Genomic DNA, 23,015 nt, shown 5'->3' with positions numbered 1-23,015 from the left:
GCCAAAACCTCAAAGTATTAATTTTAAGTGCACTACTTTTGACCAGGACTCATATGGCTCTGATCAAAAGTAGTGCACTGTATAGGCTAGGGAAAAGTGTGCCATTTGAGACGTATCCTTTGTTTACCTTGGTGGATAAGCACAGGCTTTCCAGGAACCTCAAATCACACTCCCCTCCTGGTTATGTCTTGATGAATGATATTGTGAGGAGAGAAAGGGGAAAAGAAAAGTTACTCTTAAAACTACACTAATCTGCATATTGAGAGAACAAGTGAGTCATGTGGTGAGACAGACTATCTGCATCCTAAATGCTATTCCCTATATAGTGCACTACTTCTGATCAGTCCAGGATCTATAGGGCTGCAGTAAAAAGTAGTGCACTATCTTGGGAATACATTGCCATTTGGGATCCCAAGCAATTGCATCCAGACTATGGGGGTAAATAGTCATCTAAAGGTTAACTGCTACAAGAACAAATGTTTCTATAGGCTAGCCTCTGCCTGAGATACTATAAATATCACTTTCCATAATAGCGGTTGAGATTAAAATAATATAATTATTCCAGTATAAAAAAGTTGAGGGTGTTTACTGCTTTATATCACCATAACTTAGCAATACTCAAAAAGAAGAGTCAAGAGAGTTAGTGTAGTCATTGGCATCTACGGACGATCTCCCTAACCTTCAACTTTGGGCTGCAGACACTAAATACACTTCATTCCTCTCCCTGGAGCCAGACGGTCTGCAGTAGACTTGGTCGGTATACTGTATTTGCCGTATTCCAGAGTATTTGGTTTATAGCCACGGACTCTGCCTAGAAGGCCAGCATCCCGGAGTCGTCCCTTCACTGTTGACGTTGAGACTGGTGTTTTGCGGGTACTACTTAATGAAGCTGCCAGTTGAGGACTTGTGAGGTGTCTGTATCTCAAACTAGACACTCTCGTGTACTTGTCTTCTTGCTCAGTTGTGCACCGGGGCCTCCCACTCCTCTTACTTTTCTGGTTAGAGCCAGTTTGCGCTGTTCTGTGGAGGGAGTAGTACACGGCGTTGTACGAGATCTTCAGTTTCTAGGCAATTTCTCGCATGGAATAGCCTTCATTTCTGAGAACAAGAATAGACTGACGAGTTTCAGAAGAAAATGCTTTGTTTCTGGTCATTTGGAGCCTGTAATCGAACCCACAAATGCTGATGCTCCAGGTACTCAACTAGTCTAAAGGAGGAGAGTTTTATTGCTGCTTTAAATCAGGACAAACGTTTAGCTGTGCTATCAATTGCAAAAGGGTTTTCTAATGCTCAATTAGCTTTTTAAAATTATACACTTGGATTAGCTAACACAATGTGCCATTGGAACACAGGAATGATGGTTGCTGATAATGGACCTCTGTACGCCTACGTACAGTTGAAGTCCGAAATTTAAATACACCGTAGCCAAATACATTTAAACTCAGTTTTTCACAATGTAATCCTAGTAACAATTCCCTGTCTTAGGTCAGTTAGGATGACCACTTTATTTTAAGAATGTGAAATGTCAGAAAAATAGTAGAGAGAATGATTTATTTCATATTTTATTTCTTTCATCACATTCCCAGTAGGTCAGAAGTTTACATACACTCAATTAGTATTTGGTAGCATTGTCTTTAAATTGTTTAACTTGGGTCAAACGTTTCAGGTAGCCTTCCACAAGCTTCCCACAATAAGTTGGGTGAATTTTGGCCCATTCCTCCTGGCAGAATGGTGTACCTGAATCAGGATGTAGGCCTCCTTGCTCGCACACACTTTTTCAGTTCTGCCCACAAATTTTCTATAGGATTGAAGTCAGGGCTTTGTGATGGCCACTCCAATACCTTGACTGTTGTCCTTAAGCCATTTTGCCACAAATTTAGAAGTATGCTTGGGGTCATTGTCCATTTGGAAGATCCATTTGTGACCAAGCTTTAACTTTGTGACCGATGTCTCGAGATGTTGCTTCAATATATCCACATAGCATCATGAGGGAGGAAAACTATCTATTTTGTGAAGTGCACCAGTCCCTTCTGCAGTAAAGCACCCCCACAACATGATGATGCCACCCCCGTGCTTCACGGTTGGGATGGTGTTTTTCTCCAAACATAAATGGTCATTATGGCCAAACAGTTCTATTTTTGTTTCATCAGACCAGAGGACATTTCTCCAAAAAGTACGATCTTTGTCCCAATGTGCAGTTGCAAACCGTAGTCTGGATTTTTGATGCTGGTTTAGGAGCAGTGGCTTCTTCCTTGCTGAGCGGCCTTTCAGTTTCGGTCGACATAGGACTCGTTTTACTGTGGATATAGATACTTTTGTACCCGTTTCCTCCAGCATCTTCACAAGGTCCTTTGCTGTTGTTCTGGGATTGATTTGCACTTTGCACAACAAAGTACGTTCATCTCTAGGAGACAGAACGTGTCTCCTTCCTGAGCGGTATGACGGCTGCGCGGTCCCATGGTGTTTATACTTGCGTACTATTGTTTGTACAGATGAACGTGGTATTTTCATGAGTTTGGAAATTGCTCCCAAGGATGAACCAGACTTGTGGAGGTCAACAATATTTTTTCTGAGGTCTTGGCTGATTTCTTTTGATTTTCCCATGATGTCAAGCAAAGAAGCACCGAGTTTGAAGGTAGGCCTTGAAATAATACATCCATCACAAATAGGTACACCTCCAATTGACTCAAATGATGTAAATTAGCCTATCAGAAGCTTCTAAAGCCATGACATAATTTTCTGGAATTTTCCAAGCTGTTTAAAGGCACAGTCAACTTAGTGCATGTAAACTTCTGACGAGAGGTCGACCGATAATGATTTTTCAACGCCGATACCGATTATTGGAGGACCAAAAAAGCCAATACCGATTAATCGGCCGATTTTTAAAAATTTATTTATTTATTTCTAATAATGACAATTACAACAATACTGAATGAACACTTTCATTTTAACAATATAATACATCAATAAAATACATTTAGCCTCAAATAAATAATTAAACATGTTCAATTTGGTTTAAATAATGCAAAAACAAAGTGTTGGAGAAGAGAGTAAATGTGCAATATGTGCCATGTAAAAAAAAAGCTAACGTTTAAGTTCCTTGCTCAGAACATGAGAACATATGAAAGCTGGTGGTTCCATTTAACGCAAGTCTTCAATATTCCCAGGTAAGAAGTTTTAAGTTGTAGTTATTATAGGAATTATAGGACTATTTATCTCTATACCGTTTGTATTTCATATACCTTTGACTATAGGATGTGCTTATAGGCACTTTAGTATTGCCAGTATAACAGTATATCTTCCGTCCCTCTCCTCGCCTCCAGCTGAGCTCGAACCAGGAAAACAACGAAAACAGCCACCCTCCAAGCATCGTTATCTATTGCTCCACAAATGCTGCGGCCCTTGCTGAGCAAGGGGAACAAATACTTCAAGGTCTCAGAGCGAGTGCCGTCACGGATCAAAGCGCTATTAGCGCGCACCCCGCTAACTAGCTAGCCATTTCACATTGGTTACACCAGCCTAATCTCGGGAGTTGATAGGCTTGAAGTCATAAACAGCAGAGCTGCTGGCAAACGCACGAAAGTGCTGTTTGAATGAATGCTTACGAGCCTGCTGCTGCCAACCACCACTCAGTCAGACGGCTCTATCAAATCATAGACTTAATTATAATATAATAAACACAGAAATACGAGCCTTTGGTCATTAATATGGTCAAATCCAGAAACTATGATTTTGAAAAACAAAACGTTTATTCTTTCAGTGAAATACAGAACCATTCCGTATTTTATCAAACCGGTGGCATCCCTAAGTCTAAATATTGCTGTTACATTGTACAACCTTCAATGTTATGTCATAATTATGTACAATTCTGGCAAATGAATTACGGTTCTTGTTAGGAATAAATGGACTTCACACAGTTCACAACGAGCCTGGCAGCACAAACTGCTGCATATACCCTGACTGCTTGCACGGAACGCTAGAGAAGTGACACAATTTCCCTAGTTAAAAGAAATTCATGTTAGCAGCCAATATTAACAAAATATGCAGGTTTAAAAATATATACTTGTGTATTGATTTTAAAGAAAGGCATTGATGTTTATGGTTAGGTACACAATGGTGCAACGACAGTGCTTTTTCGCGAATGCGCTGGTTAAATCATCACCTGTTTGGAGAAGTAGGCTGTGATTCGATGATAAATTAACAGGCACCGCATCGATTATATGCAACGCAGGACAAGCTAGATAAACTAGTAATATCAACCATGTGTCGTTAATTTGTGATTCTGTTAAGGTTGATTATTTTTACTAGATAAGTTTAATGCTAGCTAGCAACTTACCTTGGCTTCTTGCTGCACTCGCGTAACAGGTAGTCAGCCTGTCACGCAGGCTCCTCGTGGAGTGCAATGTAAGGCAGGTGGTTAGAGCATTGGACTAGTAACCGGAAGGTTGCAAGATCGATTCCCCGAGCCGACAAGGTAAAAATCTGTCGTCCTGCCCCTGAACAAGGCAGTTAACCCACCGTTCCTAGGCAGTCATTGAAAATAAGAATGTGTTCTTAACTGACTTACCTAAATAGGTTAAGGTTAAAAAAAATTGTCCACAATCGGTGTCCAAAAATGCCGATTACAGATTATTATGAAAACATGAAATCGGCCCTAATTAATTGGCCATTCCGATTAATTTGTCGACCTCTACTTCTGACGCACTGGAATTGTGATTACATCGAATTTTAAGTGAAATAATCTGTCTGTAAACAATTGTTGGAAAAATGACTTGTGTCATGCACAAAGTAGATGCCCTAACCGACTTGCCAAAACTATAGTTTGTTAACAAGAAATTTGTGGAGTGGTTGAAAAAGGAGTTAATGACTCCAACCTAAGTGTATGTAAACTTCCGACTTAAACTGTAGATATTCCATTACAAAAAAAAGAAATCTGCCGTTTCCAGCTACAATAGTCATTTTACAACATTAACAATGTCTACACTGTATTTCTGATCAATTTTAAGTTATTTTAATGGATAAAATGTTTAGCTTTTCTTTCAAAAACAAGGACATTTCTAAGTGACCCCAAACTTTGAACGGTAGTGTATGGAAAAGTCATATTGCAGTTAATTTTATTTCTAAAAAACATTTTTTCCCATGTCATTATGGGGTATGATTGTGTGTAGGTTAATGAGGAATTATTTATTTTTAAATACATTTTGGAATAAGGCGGTAACGTAACAAAATGTGGAAAAGATCAAGGGGTCTGAATACTTTCTGAATGCACTGTAGATCCAAGTTGGCTGACTTTAAATATAAAGATTCACTGGCTACTCACTAGCATGTAGGCTTGTGCTTGAGAGATGTTTTATGAAACCAGTATTAATGTTCTATAATGCCTGCTACCAGAAATGGGTTATTAGTGGATGTGCATTGTACATTATTCTGGTTAAATTTGTAACAAAAAGGGCATTTTCATATTTATCTTTGAAAGCCAGATCAGTGATCATTACAAAAAAGCAGGTTAAACTATTTTGATAAATAAACCTACCATGCCGTCTAATATTCATTTTGTGCATGCAGAAAACTGTGAGTAGCATTCTTTTTGTTACTTTTATAAACTTTATGAGCTGTGATATCTGTCCTGCAAACAGTTTATCAGAGACTATATAAAATAATTGCATGCGCTAGTTTGCATTTGACTAGCAATCTCTATGGTATTTTCCATGTACTTGTTAGCATTGCTAACCTTGGGATTAGAGGCTAAATGGGGTTTGAAAATAGCGCCCCTTGTGTCCGGTGCAGGTATTACCGAATATCCCAGGATGGCGCAAGGTTGGTTTGAAGGTAGGACAATCTGGATACCACCCAAGCCTACCTTGCAGCCATGCCCATCTGTCCTTCAATCCCAGGTTAAGTAAAATAACTTTAGCCCTACCTCAATGCCTCTAATGCTTTGAGCAGCAGACATTATGGAGCACAAGATTCATACAGCAGATATCAAACATAATGAACAGGCATTGCCACTTCCAACACATATTTGCACAGACACACATGCACCTCTGATTTCTTAATTTCTTCCTTGGGTCAAATCGCTCCATCCTAAAACCTCCTTGAGAATCCTCCTTTGCCACTAGCATCCCCAGAGAGTAGCCATCCCCCCACGGTCTTCCTGTCTCTCTCCTCTCCAGACTGAGCTCATAATGAACTCCAGTATCTCTGGCCTGACTGTCTAAATCCCAAATGGCACCCTATTTTATATTTAGTGCAATACTTTTGACCAGGGCCCATTGGACACAGTCAGCCTTACACTCTCCTAAAGCCCCGGACTCTCTCTCCTCCAACAGCCAGCCAAGCCAAGGGCCCTGGAGGAAGAAGCCGGATTGAACAAAGACATAATGGCTCCATCTCTCCCTCCCTGCTCTCTCTTTCACTCTCGCTCTTGCTGCTCTCATTCTCTCTTTCCATATCTGCTCTCATATGCTGCAATAGAGATAGGCTAAAAAGTCCTCAGGCTATTTTGACATCCAAATACATAGGCTACAATATGTCAGTGGTAGTAGTAGGCTCAGTATTTGTGGTAATACCCTGCAGTTTTAGCTAAGTTACAGGAAAAAGATCAGTTACACAAGAGCTTTTTCCACTTGTTTTCATTACGACTTGAGATTTAGTTTACCAAAAGAGCATGATACTAATTCAGGTGAGAAAAGTCTTGGGGAAGCCCTTATCTCCATCTATAGATACAATATGATAGCAATGCAGACGTATTGGTACTCATAATACTCATATGTGAACTGCACTACATTTGAAGTTAAACTGAGTGAATCCCATCCATACCCGGGACTCCTTTTTTCTCCTCTCCCCAAATGTTTGACTTGGATCGCCATTCGCCAAGGGCACTGGCAGAGGAGACAGGTTTGGTTAACTCACCTTTGCCCACTGATCCATATTGTACTGACAGGGGGCGAAAGCCCATAATTAGACACCGCTGGTGACCTTGACAGTTGGACCTATAGGCTTCATGACCTGGGTGTCATCAGGAGGACAAGGTTGTCCCAAATGGCACTCTATCCCCTTTACAGTGCACTACTTTTGATGTGACCTGATCAGAAGTAGTGCACTACAAAGGGAATTAGGGTGCCATTTGGGAAGTGACCTCTGGCTGTCCCTAAACAAATTAATTTACCTACATGGTTCTTCTGAAGTTTGACCAAGCCCCCTACATGGGATTTAGGTCCAGAAATTACTTCTAAGATTTGAAATGTACCTGTATAGGCAGATAGCACAAACCCCTCAGCTTTCCCAAATCCCTCGGCTTTCCCTTTTAGCCTACCCATTTAACGAATTTCTACAAGTTGGTATGCCATTCAGACAATACCACTTCATTTTACTAATAGGTTAATAGTGCTCAATGCATTTTTCTGCTGCTTAAATGTCACAGCATGAAGACCTAAAGCAGCATTTCCCTCCAATCCATGAGGACAAGGGCAATGGTGTCAGTGCCAGTGGTGAGTGTTAATTCTCCTCGATGCACACAGGCGGCCCACAGGGATGCGTGCAGGGCCTATTGCAATTCCACTGTGCCAAGTACTGAAGGGCATTCCAAAGGTCAGCCTGCCTCTGTGATAAATTAGCAGGCAATTCCATGGCACCATCTTCAGCTAATACTGCACCGAGCCGTTGAGGTTTTAGGCTTGAGATTGAACATTTTTGTGAGCGAAAATTTGAATCAAACTCCACTACTCAGCTCTCCAGTGTTCTCCCTACAGAGCAGGGATGCAATCGGGTGAGGGCCATAAAAGGCTTGTCTTTTTTTTTGCACTGCTAGGGGGAAATGCAGATTTTAACTAATTAAACAACAAAAGAATATGACCTACATGCTCATTCTGTGTGTGTAAAATAAAAAAGTGGTTAATGTGAAACTAACTCACAGAAAAATAATGTAAAGAAAGCAATCCAATGTTATTTGTTGCCTAGACTTTACTGCAATGACACTCAAGTCTTGAGAAAGAAAACAATACACTAATATTGCAGTTAGCCATGACAGCCTTTATAATAGAAGACTTGTGACCACACACACATCTAAATATTGCACTTGGGAAAACAACATCTTAAAGTAGAACTAGAATGAAACAAACAGGCATTCTATTTTTGCTCAAAATAATTGCCCACTATAGTAGAGATCGATCAAGTGCACAAGGCTACATGTGTGCAAAGATAATGTTCACTGAGTAAAACAAGTAACAATCCCACACACACCACACACACACACACACACACACACACACACACACACACACACACACACACACACACACACACACACACACGTTACTGTCAAGTTCATCACAACAAAAGCAATATCTTTGGGCTACACTGCACATTATTACATTGTACACTTTCTGCCTGTGGACATCTGTTCTACAATATGCCATCAGAGCATAATACCCTTTGTTGGCATAATTGAGCGCTTTCAGGCAGAGAGTAACCCTTTTTATCCACTGTATTGACGAAGTGAGAAAGAGGGAACGTGTGTGGTGTTCCTTTCACCTCTATAGAGGCATCCAGCTTAAGCCAAGCCCAGCTCCAGCTACACTTGATCCCTGAATCCACTTGTTTAACAAGCAACGCCTCATTTTCACCTAATTCTCTCATTCTGAAAAGCCCCCCCCCCTTCACATGAACACGCACACACTGAATTCTTCATTGCTGTGACTTGCTTGCTAATTGAGATTTCTGATCACGTTCGGCTGTGTTTCATTTCATATGTCGGTTTGATCGCGGGGGAGGCACTAGTAATGCCTACAGTTTTCAGTTTGGCTATTTGTTTCAAGTGTGTTAGTCTATAAATAAATCACTGCCAAAATGTGTCATCTCTCCCATGTCTTATTTGACTAGTAGTTGTTCTGAAATGTTTATTTCTTGCCTACATTTTATTCCCTTCTCTATGTTTAATATAACACACATACATTAATTATTAATTGGGACTGCAAGGCCTGGGACACTTCAGAATCCTTTTTTGTGACCTATCATGCCCTCTGATGTGTGCCACAGGAATTATTAGACTCTAGTCTAATAAAAGGAAGTGGTTATTTGGGGCGGCAGGGTAGCCTAGTGGTTAGAGTGTTGGACTAGTAACTAGTAACCGAAAGGTTGCAAGTTCGAATCCCCGAGCTGACAAGGTACAAATCTGTCGTTCTGCCCCTGAACAGGCAGTTAACCCACTGTTCCTAGGCCGTCATTGAAAATAAGAATTTTTTCTTAACTGACTTGCCTAGTAAAATAAAGGTAAAATAAAAAATAAAATACATTTCAGCAATAATAGTTTTCAGAGCCATCTAATGTTCTCTCTACCCATCCCTCAATCCCCCATCCCATCATGCTTTTCCCTCTTATGGATTGTCCTACATTGTTTTAAACTTTTTCTGTTTTAGTTTTTAAGAATAAGAATGTAGGTACAGTAGTAATAATAAAATAATAATAATACAATTTGTACTCTGCGCAAAAAAAGTTCAAATATATAAGTCAACATGAGTGCATATCCATAATCACAGTCAACTGTTATAATAAAAAATAATTAAAAAAAAGTATAAATGTATAATGACTGTAAGTCGCTTTGGATAAAAGCGTCTGCTAAATGGCATATATTATTATTATTATTATTATTAATAATATAATAAACAAAACTATGACAATGTGCCTCCATGAAGAATCCTCTCCTCAATAGGCCCCTTCGCCCTCAATAGGATACCCCCAACACCTCCACCATCCCCATCAAACACAATAATGATAATGGAAATAAATAAATAAAATATATACACACACACACCAAGATACACACACACATGCACAGTACATATACATATGCACAGGACACTCAATTTATCTTTTATCCTACATCAGATATACAGGTGACATTTTCACCTGGATGACAGCACATAATCGGGAAGACGGAGATGCTCTTCATCAGAGGGAATGCCTGCCCGTTCTCAGATGTTAAATAATGATTATCACGTCATTGACATTCCAGCCCTTGTCAGCTCCAGATTTGACTACTTCAACTCACACCCTGCTGGAATCCCTGCCTTCTCAGATTCCCCTCTGTTATTAATCTCTATATTGTAATCAATAAATTGTTCCAAAATGCTGTACTTTTATTAACATATACACTGCTCAAAAAAATAAAGGGAACACTAAAATAACACATCCTAGATCTGAATGAAATATTCTTATTAAATACTTTTTTCTTTACAGAGTTAAATGTGCTGACAACAAAATCACACAAAAATGATCAATGGAAATCAAATGTATCAACCCATGGAGGTCTGGATTTGGAGTCAAAATTAAAGTGGAAAACCACACTACAGGCTGATCCAACTTTGATGTAATGTCCTTAAAACAAGTCAAAATGAGGCTCAGTAGTGTGTGGGTGGCCAACCACGTGCCTGTATGACCTCCCTACAATCTGAGGGATTTCCTCCCAGACCTGGACTAAAGCATCCGCCAACTCTTGGACAGTCTGTGGTGCAACGTGGTGTTGGTGGATGGAGCGAGACATGATGTCCCAGATGTGCTCAATTGGATTCAGGTCTGGGGAACGGACGGGCCAATCCATAGCATCAATGCCTTCCTCTTGCAGGAACTGCTGACACACTCCAGCCACATGAGGTCTAGCATTGTCTTACATTAGGATGAACCCAGGGCCAACCGCACCAGTATATGGTCTCACAAGGGGTCTAAGGATCTCATCTCGGTACCTAATGGCAGTCAGGCGAGCACATGGAGGGCTGTGCGGCCCCCCAAAGAAATGCCACCCCACACCATGACTGACCCACCGCCAAACCGGTCATTCTGGAGGATGTTGCAGGCAGCAGAACGTTCTCCACAGCGTCTACAGACTGTCACGTCTGTCACATGTGCTCAGTGTGAACCTGCTTTCATCTGTGAAGAGCACAGGGCGCCAGTGGCGAATTTGCTAATCTTGGTGTTCTCTGGCAAATGCCAAACGTCCTGCACGATGTTGGGCTGTAAGCACAACCCCCACCTGTGGACGTCGGGCCCTCATACCACCCTCACGGAGTCTGTTTCTGACCGTTTGAGCAGACACATGCACATTTGTGGCCTGCTGGAAGTCATTTTGCAGGGCTCTGGCAGTGCTCCTCCTGCTCCTCCTTGCACAAAGGTGGAGGTAGCGGTCCTGCTGCTGGGTTGTTGCCCTCCTACGGCCTCCTCCACGTCTCCTGATGTACTGGCCTGTCTCCTGGTAGCGCCTCCATGCTCTGGACACTACGCTGACAGACACAGCAAACCTTCTTGCCACAGCTCGCATTGATGTTCCATCCTGGATGAGCTGCACTACCTGAGCCACTTGTGTGGGTTGTAGACTCAGTCTCATGCTACCACTAGAGTGAAAGCACCGCCAGAATTCAAAAGTAACCAAAACATCAGCCAGGAAGCATAGGAACTGAGAAGTGGTCTGTAGAACCACTCCTTTATTGGGGGTGTCTTGTTAATTGCCTATAATTTCCACCTGCCGTCTATTCCATTTGCACAACAGCATGTGACATTTGTCAATCAGTGTTGCTTCCTATAGGGACAGTTTGATTTCACAGAAGTGTGATTGACTTGGAGTTACATTGTGTTGTTTAAGTGTTCCCTTTATTTTTTTGAGCAGTGTATGTTCAGACCATTCCTGAGAGAAGGGGTGTAATATCTCCAGGTGGGCGTGTGATACCCTTCCTCACCCATGCTAACAAGATGTTACATCTTGTGATGCCTTTGCCTTGAAAGTAAGTATGAGAGTATAAGTAATATACAATTAACCTGCTGAAAGTATACTGACTAAAAGGCAAAACAGAACTGTCAAATTATATTATAGCTGTGTCGTTGTATACTTGCGAATTAGAATTCTAAGTGTAACATAATTTTGTTGAGAAACTGAAATGCCCAACAAATTTTTTCCCCAGTTTGCTGAATGTGTTCTGAAGGAGGAGTCGATTGTCTTTTAAAATATGAACAAAGATGTTAACATCATAAGAGAAGAAATAGCAGTCATTCTTCTCCAAAACACCGGTATGTTCAATTTCTAATTTAATATAATTGTAGATAAAAATAAAAAATAAAACATTTATATGGATCTTTCAAGGTTATCTGTGATCCAACTTCTGACTAGACGGCCACTAAAACACATGTATTTAAATAATTATGTTACAAGAAACCTTCACTATTCCCTTGTTCCCTGTTATCTCAGAAAAATACATGTAAAGATGTATAGACTACTTGACATTATGTTTTGCTAGATGACCTGAGCCAATTGTGCCACTTATGTGGGGAGGTGGACAATAATGAGAAAGACTGGTTCACTTCTAAAAAGGCACATTTTTAGGAGTACGAATTTGTATAAGCAGTAATATTTCTAGAGGTAGCATCATCCACTTTGTCTGATAATTAAATAATTATTTTTTGAGTGCGTTCACGCAATCTTTTCTGCACAAGGAGTCGTATGCCAGTTAATACCGTAATGACCTGACTAGATCATAAAGGAACAAGGGTCCAGACAGAGGACTGAGTTTCCGAATTTACGGTTTATTAACCCAACTTCACACAGGCTACTGTTTGGCCGTAGCCCACGCCAAATAAATGAAGGATACCCTATAAAACAACCGTGACCTTCTCTTGTGACGGTCAGACGTAAGAGAGAGAACAATGGCTAAACCTGGTCTTAAAACCCAATGCTCCATCCTCCCTCCACGCCACTCCGCCACCCACCAGGATGCCCAGCATCAGAACATTTAATAATAATAATAATATATGCCATTTAGCAGACGCTTTTATCCAAAGCGACTTACAGTCATGTGTGCATACATTCTACGTATGGGTGGTCCCGGGAATCGAACCCACTACCCTGGCGTTACAAGCGCCATGCTCTACCAACTGAGCTACAGAAGCTACAGAAGGACCACAACATTTGAGGCATCTCTGTGGTTGGCAGATAGCAGGTCGATTGGCATGTCAGACCCCGCGAACACTGGGTACTGGTAAATACAACACAACCAACCAATAGCCTAACACATAACACACAGCTGTCCGTGAGGGTCGCTATAATTCCATAGCGAATTGGTTAGGTTACTAATGTTAGCTTATCTGATGTTGTAACGTTAGCGGTCTGGCTTTATTAGCTAGTTAATTTTCACACCATAAACTAAATTATTTGTTGGCTAATGTTGCTCAACATTTCTCTGGCCAGCTAACGGAGAATTCGATCCATCTAGCAAGATAGCATTTAAGTAAAGTTACCATTACTTGTTCCACCACACCTCAAACTTTCCAAATGCGGGTTACAGCTCATGAAGTACGCTTCCTCACCCCCATCTTCGTGGTAAGGTTTCTCACCTACCTCTTCGTTATGTTCAAGGCCAGGGACACCCTGCTGTAAATTAACTGGCAAACTGCCATTCCGCTGTCTTTCTAGAGTGCGCACTGATTCTGTAACTAGCACATTGGTTGTCTCTTATCTCTTCAGTCGTGTGCTGCACTCTGTTATGTGAATGATTGGCTGAGCCAATCAAAACGGCGAATTTGCCGAAAGATGAATAGTCTGTACAGAGGCGCTTTCCATATTAAAATATCCTGTTAGCTTTAAAAAAAATATATATATATTATTTTTTTTACCCCTTTTTCTCCCCAATTTCGTGGTATCCAATCTTGTCTCGTCGCTACAACTCCCGTACGGGCTCGGGAGAGACGAAGGTTGAAAGTCATGCGTCCTCCGATATACAACCCAACCAGCCATACTGCTTCTTAACACAGCACGCATCCAACCCGGAAGCCAGCCGCACCAATGTGTCGGAGGGTACACCGTGCACCTGGCAACCTTGGTTAGTTTTGCGCCCGGCCAGCCACAGGAGTCACTGGTGCGCGATGAGACAAGGACATCCCTACAGACCAAGCCCTCCCTAACTTGGACGATGCTAGGCCAATTGTGCGTCGCCCCACGGACCTCCCGGTCGCGGCCGGTTACGACAGAGCCTGGGCGCGAACCCAGGGACTCTGATGGCACAGCTGGCGCTGCAGTACAGCGCTCTTAACCACTGTGCCACCCGGGAGGCCTCTGTTGTGTAATAGCTTAATTAAATTCTAAATGATACAGATGTAGAAAAAAAGGATGGTAGGATGTATTTGGAGATGCTAGCACTCAGGACAAAACAGAACACTGTCTCAATTTAAAACATGGATTATTAATGATTACAAAGCGTTATGCAAAGTCTGCACAATTTGACAATAAATCTGAACTTTCTAAGAACCGTGACCAGCATGCAGAAATTACAGAACAAGTTAAAAAAGCTTGGTCATCATGTTACTAGGAACACAGAACTAGAAAAATATTCTATATAAGATTTGTTGCACCACCGTTCACTGTCATAACCATTCGGGCACAATGACTTCAATTAGCCTACATTTTGGTGCTCCAGATAATATTGCGGTACACACACTACTAAGAGACGGCCTTGAAGTCCATGAAATGTAGCTAAATACATGTTCTGATGCAAAGTGTAAAGTGTTTTTGTGAACAATAGACAAAGTAGGCTATATCTAATCTAGTTTATGTGACTAAATCAGGGGTTTTCAAAATGAGGGGAGGGGTCTTTTGGGTGATTTTATGTGAAAAATTATTTTATTAATATCACTAGCTGCAACAGAATACCACAATGGCAGGGTTTCCGTTAGCAGAATGTGGCACCTGACATTTTGACCTGAAATTTGCAAAATTTACCAGACCCATATGCAATCGCAAATTGTTTGCATAGTCAATTTACACAGAGCTCTGGCACACACACTTAGCCCACCACACATGCCACCAGGGGTCTTTTCACAGTCCCCAAATTCAAGAAAGCGTACAGTATTATAAGGAGCCTGTATTGCATGGAACTTCCTTCCATCTCAAATTGTTTAAATAAACAGCAAACCTGGTTTCAAAAAGCAGATAAAGCAACACCTTGCGGCACAATGCCTCTCCCCTATGACCTAGATAGTTTGTGTGTATGCATTGATATGTAGGCTTTCTAAAAAACATTATGTAGTTCTGTCCTTGTTTATTGAGGTTCTGTATTGTCATTCTGTATTGTTTAATGTTTTGTGTGGACCCCAGGAAGAGTAGCTGCTGCTTTTGCACCAGCTAATGGGGATCCTAATAAAATACCAAAATACTACATTTACTTTTCCTCAGCCAACAAGACAAGTAACGAACAGCAAAATCACTAGCCTATGTCAATCTACTATGCCCCATAGTAGGACAGTTGACCTATTCTATTGGTCAGCTTGTTGAGAAAGAAATAGCCTAATAGCGTGAATGTTTGTTCCAGAATGCAATTAGCAGTAAAACCTGTCAAAAGCACTCTGCACATCTAAGCGGTTTCCTATGACAGAGATTCAAATATCCATCAGAAATGTGAAAAGAGGGGAGCTGTAATATGCAACAACTAGCATGGGTTGCTAATATGACAGGGCTTGTGCCTTTGGCTATGGACAATGAAAGAAAGTTGATCTAAAATAATTGCCTCCATGGATATGGTCTGATTTTGGCTAGGATACTTTGAAGCAAGGTAAGACCTGCACGTCATAATATGTATTAAAACTTTCAGGTTTCAAACAATTAAGTATATATGTTTTCAAAATGCATACGGTCTTCAGCTCATTGCAAAGTGGTGTGTTACACACTGATGAAGCCTGCCTTTCGTTGCCTAAGCATTTGCTGTTTGAGATGCTGTAGCAGCAGCAGCTGTCTGACAGATTTTCCGCTCAAAGGCTCTGTATATGTATGCTGTACGAGTGTGATAAGATACATAATGAATATACTGTACACACGCCAATTTAATTCCACTAAATTAAATAACAGACTGATAAGCATGACCAGTCAAATGTACACTGAACAAAAATATAAAATGCAACATGTAAAGTGTTGGTCCCATGTTTCCTGAGCTGAAATAAAAAATCCCCAAAATCTTCCATAAGCACAAAAAGCACATTTTTCTCAAAGTTTGTTCACATTTTTTATTTATTTTTTATTTCACCTTTATTCAACCAGGTAGGCTAGTTGAGAACAAGTTCTCATTTACAACTGCGACCTGGCCAAGATAAAGCATAGCAGTGTGAACAGACAGCAACTGAGTTACACATGGAGTAAACAATTAGCAAGTCAATAACACAGTAGAAAAAGGAAAAAAAAGAGTCTATATACATTGTGTGCAAAAGGCATGAGGAGGTAGGATAATAATTACAATTTGCAGATTAACAATGGAGTGATAAATGATCAGATGGTCATGTGCAGGTAGAGATACTGGTGTGCAAAAGAGCAGAAAAGTAAATAAATAAAAACAGTATGGGGATGAGGTAGGTAAATTGGGTGGGCTATATAACGATGGACTATTTACAGCTGCAGCGATCAGTTAGCTGCTCAGATAGCAGATGCTTAAAGTTGGTGAGGGAGATAAGTCTCCAACTTCAGCGATTTTTGCAATTCGTGTTGGCTTTAGGGATGATCAGTGAGATACACCTGCTTGAGCGCGTGCTACGGGTGGGTGTTGCCATCGTGACCAGTGAACTGAGATAAGGCGGAGCTTTCCCTAGCATGGACTTGTAGATGACCTGGAGCCAGTGGGTCTGGCAACGAATATGTATCGAGGGCCAGCCGACTAGAGCATACAAGTCGCAGTGGTGGGTGGTATAAGGTGCTTTAGTAACAAAACGGATGGCACTGTGATAAACTGCATCCAATTTGCTGAGTAGAGTATTGGAAGCTATTTTGTTGATGAAATCGCCGAAGTCGAGGATCGGTAGGTTAGTCAGTTTTACGAGGGTAAGTTTGGCAGCGTGAGTGAAGGAGGCTTTGTTGCGGAATAGAATGCCGACTCTAGATTTCATTTTGGATTGGAGATGTTTGATATGAGTCTGGAATGAGAGTTTACAGTCTAGCCAGACACCTAGGTACTTATAGATGTCCACATATTCTAGGTCGGAACCATCCAGGGTGGTGATGCTAGTCGGGCGTGCGGGTGCAGGCAGCAAACGGTTGAAAAGCATGCATTTGGTTTTTACTAGCGTTTAAGAGCAGTTGGAGGCCACGGAAGGAGTGTTGTTGTAAATGTATTGAAGCTCGTTTGGAGGTTAGACAGCACAGTGTAAGTGAGCATTATACATCACTGTAAGTGAGCATTTGTCCTTTACCAAGATAAACCATCCACCTTACAGGTGTAGCATATTAAGAAGCTGATTAAACAGCATTATCATTACACATGTGCACCTTGTGCTGGGGACAATAAAATGCCAATTTAAAATGTGCAGTTGTCACATGACACAATACCACAGATGTCTCATGTTTTGAGGTAGCGTACAATTGACATGCTGACTGAAGGAATGTCCACCAGAGCTGTTGTCAGGTTGCCAGATAATTTAATGTTAATTTCTTTACCATAAGCTGCCTCCAACTCCATTTTACAGAATTTGGCAGTACGGCCAACCGGCTTCAAATCAAATCAAATTTTATTGGTCACATACACATGGTTAGCAGATGTTAATGAGAGTGTAGCGAAATGCGTGTGCTTCCAGTTCTGACTGTGCAGTAATATCTAACAAGTAAACTAACAATTTCACAACAACTACCTTATACACACACAAGTGTAAAGGAATTAATATGTACATATAAATATATGGATGAGCGATGGCCGTGCGGCATAGGCAAGATGCAGTAGATGGTATAGAGTACAGTATATACATATGAGATGAATAATGTAGGGTAAGTAAACATTATATCAAGTGGCATTGTTTAAAGTGACTAGTGATACATTTAGTGCATCCAATTTTTAATTATTAAAGTGGCTCAATGTTAGTGATGGCTGTTTAACAGTATGATGGCCTTGCGATAGAAGTGTTTTTTCAGTCTCTCGGTCCCAGCTTTGATGCACCTGTACTGACCTCGCCATCTGGATGATAGTGGGGTGAACAGGCAGTGGCTCGGGTGGTTGTTGTCCTTGATCATTTTTTGGCCTATCTGTGACATCGGTGGTGTAGGTGTACTGGAGGGCTGGTCGTTTGCCCCCGGTGATGCGTTGTGCAGACTCACTACCCTCTGGAGAGCCTTACGGTTGTGGGCGGAGCTGTTGCCGTACCAGGCTGTGATACAGCCCGACAGGATGCTCTCGATTGTGCATCTGTAAAAAGTGTTTTTGGGGACAAGCCAAATTTCTTCAGCCTCCTGAGATTCAAGAGGTGCTGTTGTGCATTCTTCACGACGCTGTCTGTGTGGTTGGACCATTTCAGTTTGGAAAGTTTTAAGTTCCTCGGCCTACACATCACGGACACCTTCTCCACTTCTGTCCCATCGATGTAAAAATGGGGGGTGCTCCCTCTGCTGTTTCCTGAAGTCCACGATCATCTCCTTTGTTGACGTTGAGTGTGAGGTTATTTTCCTGACACCACACACTGAGGGCCCTCAACTCCTCCCTGTAGGCCATCTCGTTATTGTTGGTAATCAAGCCTACCACTGTAGTGTCGTCTCAGTTGGACGCGTGCATGGCCACGCAGTCATGGGTGAACAGGGAGTACAGGAGAGGGCTGAGAACGCACCCTTGTGGGGCCCCAGTGTTGAGGATCAGCGGGTGGAGATGTTTCCTTGCCACACCACCTGGGGGCGGCCCGTCAGAAAGTCCAGGATCCAGTAGCACAGGATGGGGTCGAGACCTGAAAATAGCTGTGCTGCAACACTCCCTATCCAACCTGAGAGACATTGAGAGGATCTGCAGAGAAAAATGGGGAACCTCCAAAATAAATAAAATCAAATTGTATTTGTCACATGTGCGGAATACAACAGGAGTTGATCTTACAGTGAAATGCTTACTTACAAGCCCTTAACCAACAAGCAGTTTTAAAATGTAAAAAATATAAGAATTACAAAAAATGTAAGAGTAGCAGTAAATAACAATAGCGGGGCTATACACGGGGGTACCGGGACAGAGTCAATGTGTCAATAAGCAGGGCACGGGTGATGTACTGGGTCATATGCACTACCCTCTGTAGTGGTTTTCGGTCAGAGGCCGAGCTGTTGCCATACCAAGCAGTGATGCAACCATTCAGGATGCTCTCGATGGTGCAGCTGTAAAACCTTTTGAGGAACTGAGGACCCATGCCAAATCTTTTCAGTATCATTAGGGGGAATAGGTTTTGTCGTGCCCTCTTCATGACGGTCTTGGTGTGCTTGGACAATGTTAGTTTGTTGCTTCACTACAGCCCCATCGATGAGAATGGGGGCATGCGCGGTCCTCCTTTCCCTGTAGTCCACAATCATCTCCTTCATCTTGATCACGTTAAGGAAGAGGTTGTTGCCCTTGCACCACACAGTCAGTTCTCTGACCTCGTCCCTATAGGCTGTCTCATCGTTGTCGGTGATCAGGCCTACCACTGTAGTGTCATCAGCAAACTTAACTTCTCTAGGATAGGGGGCAGCATTTGGAATTTTGGATGAAAAGTTTCCTGCAACTCATCCCCAGAAGATACGATATGCATATTATTAGTAGATTTGAATAGAAAACTGATTGAATCATGTCTGTGAGTATAACAGAACTTATGTATCAGGCGAAACCCCGAGGACAAACCATTCAGATTTTTTTGGGGGGGGTCACTCTCTTTTCAATGGGTTTTCATTGGGAATCCAGATTTCTAAGGGACTTGCTTGCAGTTCCTACCACTTCCACTGGATGTCACCAGTCTTTAGAAATTGGTTGAGGTTATTCCATTGTGTAATGAAGAAGTAGTCCCCAGTCCACCTGGCCATGCTGCTGCTCCAGTTTCAACTGACCTGAGCCCTAGAACCATGCCCCAGGACTACCTGACATGATGACTCCTTGCTGTCCCCAGTCCACCTGGCCATGCTGCTGCTCCAGTTTCAACTGTTCTGCCTTACTATTATTCGACCATGCTGGTCATTTATGAACATTTGAACATCTTGGCCATGTTCTGTTATAATCTCCACCCGGCACAGCCAGAAGAGGACTGGCCACCCCACATAGCCTGGTTCCTGGTTTCTTCCTAGGTTTTGGCCTTTCTAGGGAGTTTTTCCTAGCCACCGTGCTTCTACACCTGCATTGCTTGCTGTTTGGGGTTTTAGGCTGGGTTTCTGTACAGCACTTTGAGATATCAGCTGTTGTACGAAGGGCTATATAAATACATTTGATTTGATTTGAAGTACAGCCATTTTGAACGAGGGTCACTCCATGTGCACTGTTTGATAGAGGCGCATGACCAGAAAGCTAGCGTCAGTTTGTTTTCTTCCTGTATTGAACACAGATCATCCAGTCTTCAATTTTATTGATTATTTACTTTGAAAAATACCTAAAGTTGTATTAGAAAAGTAGTTTGAAATGTTTTGGCAAAGTTTACAGTTAACTTTTGAGATATTTTGTAGTCACGTTGCGCAAGTTGGAACCAGTGTTTTTTCTGGATCAAGCGCGGCAAATTAATGGACATTTTGGATATATATGGAAGGAATTAATTGAACAAAAAGGACAATTTTGTGATGTTTATGGGACATATTGGAGTGCCAACAGAAGAAGCTTGTCAAAGGTAAGGCATGATTTATACTGTTATTTCTGCGTTTTGTGTCGCGCCTGCAGGGTTGAAATATGTTTTCGAAAAGCCTTTTTGAAATCTGACATGTTGGCTGGATTTACAACACGTGTAGCTTTAATTTGGTATCTTACATGTGTGATTTCATGAAAGTTTGATTTTTATAGGAATTTATTTGAATTTGGCCCTCTGCATTTTCTCTGGCCTTTGGCCAAGTGGGACGCTACCATCCCACATATCCCAGAGAGGTTAATGGATGGTGTTGGAGTCGTGCCTGGCAGTGCAGTCATGAGTGAACAGGGAGTACAGGAGGGGGCTAAGCACGCAACCCTGAGGGGCCCCCACGTTGAGGAAAATAGTATAAATAATACTACCTTGAATGAGTATGTGATATTTATACACACACACACACACACACACACACTTTATTTTTTATAATACCATCTTTGAGAACTAACAATAAAAAAAGCTATACAGCCGAGGAGAAAAGAAACTGGGCATTCTGTGCACATGCCCATTGATTTACTGCAGAGGAACACAGCAGTTGCCGTTGCAAAATGCATAGAGTAACATGATCCAATTGGAGAAAGGTCAGCATAGTTCCCATCATAATCATATGCATGCATGAACCCGGGCTACAACTGGGAATGCTTCACATTTAAATTATATTTCTGTCTGGCTTAATGTTACCGCTCCAGCTCCACTTCCATCAGTATTCAGTCTCCCTAGAGCTCCCACCCACCCACCCACCCACCCACCCACCACGCTTCTCAGTCAACCACCTCGCCCACATCCGCTTTCCCCTAATCGTCCCAAAATCTTTGTTATACTGAATGCTGCTTATAAATAATGAAACAGGCATCAAGAAAAGTAAATAGTCCCTTAGAAGGCAGCAGGCAGGCGGTACAGTAAGTAAATATGCTGTGGGTAGAAAAACTGTTAACCAGACTGGACAACACATTTCTAGCCTGATGTTTCACCTGACTTCCCTCTCTGCTTTTACAGTACAAATAGCTTTCTACTTTTGTCTCTCTGAGAAGACAAAAAGCCTGGAGTAGTTCTGTCTTTTTCAGATGTCCCTGGGTGACCTAGTAATCCCTAGGCTCTTTCTCAATTGTCCTCCTGATTCCTCACATCCTCTCTCTTCACATCCTCAAAATGCACAGAAGAGCCTAGGTTCCTTTGTCTAATCTCCTCCTCCAATGCATTTTGAGGAGGCGAAGAGAGAGGACGTGAGGAATCAAGGAAAGACAATTGAAAAAGAGCCCTTGTTTCACGGAAGCTGAAAAGGTATTTGAAATAGTAAAGACAATTCAGCATCTGAGCAATTCCACAGTAGAGCTCAGCAGCGTGCAGCACAGCAGAGTGCATTCGAGTACAGTACTCTAGTGTATTTAACTTGTGTGCTCTACTGAACTATACTCTAGTTATTTACTGAACAGTACTGCCCTGTGCTATACTTTTCTGTACTCTACTTTGCTGTCCAAACTTGTGAACCCAACTGTGGTTTGTGACTATTATGATTTCCCCCATTGTAGCCAATAAACTGCAGAAATACAGTTAGCGATCAAGTTAATCACAATAATTAATAAACAAAATTGATATCAATAAACACGGACTAATTAATAGATCTACCTTTATTTGTTACTTCTGAACGTTCATTATCCTCCCATCCTAATGAGGGAGAGCAATTAGAAAATATCTTAAAGATATGTGGGTTTTTGCTAACAGAATATTAAGGCACAAGGCAATTAATTGTTCAACAACGTACAGAAGGCAGACAAACGTATCCAAAACGAAATATAAAGTGTTGATATTTGTTGGCAAGGGGTCTTTTACTTCAATATGAGTGTTATGTATTTCTAATACATTTAAACTATTTCTGGTAGATGTTTTTTTTTTAAAGACCCCTTTTCCATCTTTGCTTATTCCTACATTTTAAGATGGAAAATTGTAAAAACAATTATATATCCCTTAATAAAAAAAGACTCATCTTAAATTTGACATGCTCCTATGAACTTCACATGTTGCTGCTCATGGGTTCTTTTAGATTGAAATCACTATATCCTTTTCACATAGTCACCAATCTCTTTCATCTATACATGATCACACCTCTGACATTTGTAGTGATGGGAGCAGGAGACAGTAGTGTTTCCAAACTGCTCCTATATGGGTTTGGTTACAAAAGGGTGAGCAGTAGCAGCAGTAACTAAGGCGAATGTTATTAAGCCTCTCTCTGATGACATCAAAGCTGTAGCAACTGAGCTAAGGCCGAGAGTGCCAGGTCTCTTCTATCAGGACTTGGCTGACAGGCCTTGCACGGCTCCCTAGTGTTTTGTATTGCCGTTTGCCTTGGAGACAATAAGCACCCTGATGATGGGGATGGGAGAAGTAGCATAGAGAGGAGCAGCCTGGAG

General features: G+C 41.6%; 1 protein-coding gene across 2 annotated transcripts in view; it reads right to left on the bottom strand.

The window, feature by feature from the left end:
- Positions 1-23,015, bottom strand: part of LOC118364546 (protein O-linked-mannose beta-1,4-N-acetylglucosaminyltransferase 2-like) — a 37,602-nt gene that overhangs the window by 8,895 nt on the left and 5,692 nt on the right. The window contains exon 2 of one of the 2 annotated variants that reach the window (XM_052489688.1): positions 128-187. The exons of the other annotated variant lie outside the window; for it this stretch is intronic. The gene's annotated coding sequence lies outside the window, so the exon portion shown is untranslated. The remainder of the gene's footprint in view (positions 1-127; positions 188-23,015) is intronic. 2 annotated transcript variants of the gene reach the window in all.

The sequence above is a fragment of the Oncorhynchus keta genome, chromosome 31 (assembly GCF_023373465.1).
Source record: "Oncorhynchus keta strain PuntledgeMale-10-30-2019 chromosome 31, Oket_V2, whole genome shotgun sequence".
NCBI lineage: Eukaryota > Metazoa > Chordata > Actinopteri > Salmoniformes > Salmonidae > Oncorhynchus > Oncorhynchus keta.
Note: the sequence above shows the minus strand (reverse complement) of the source record. Positions and strands in the feature narration are given on the sequence as shown.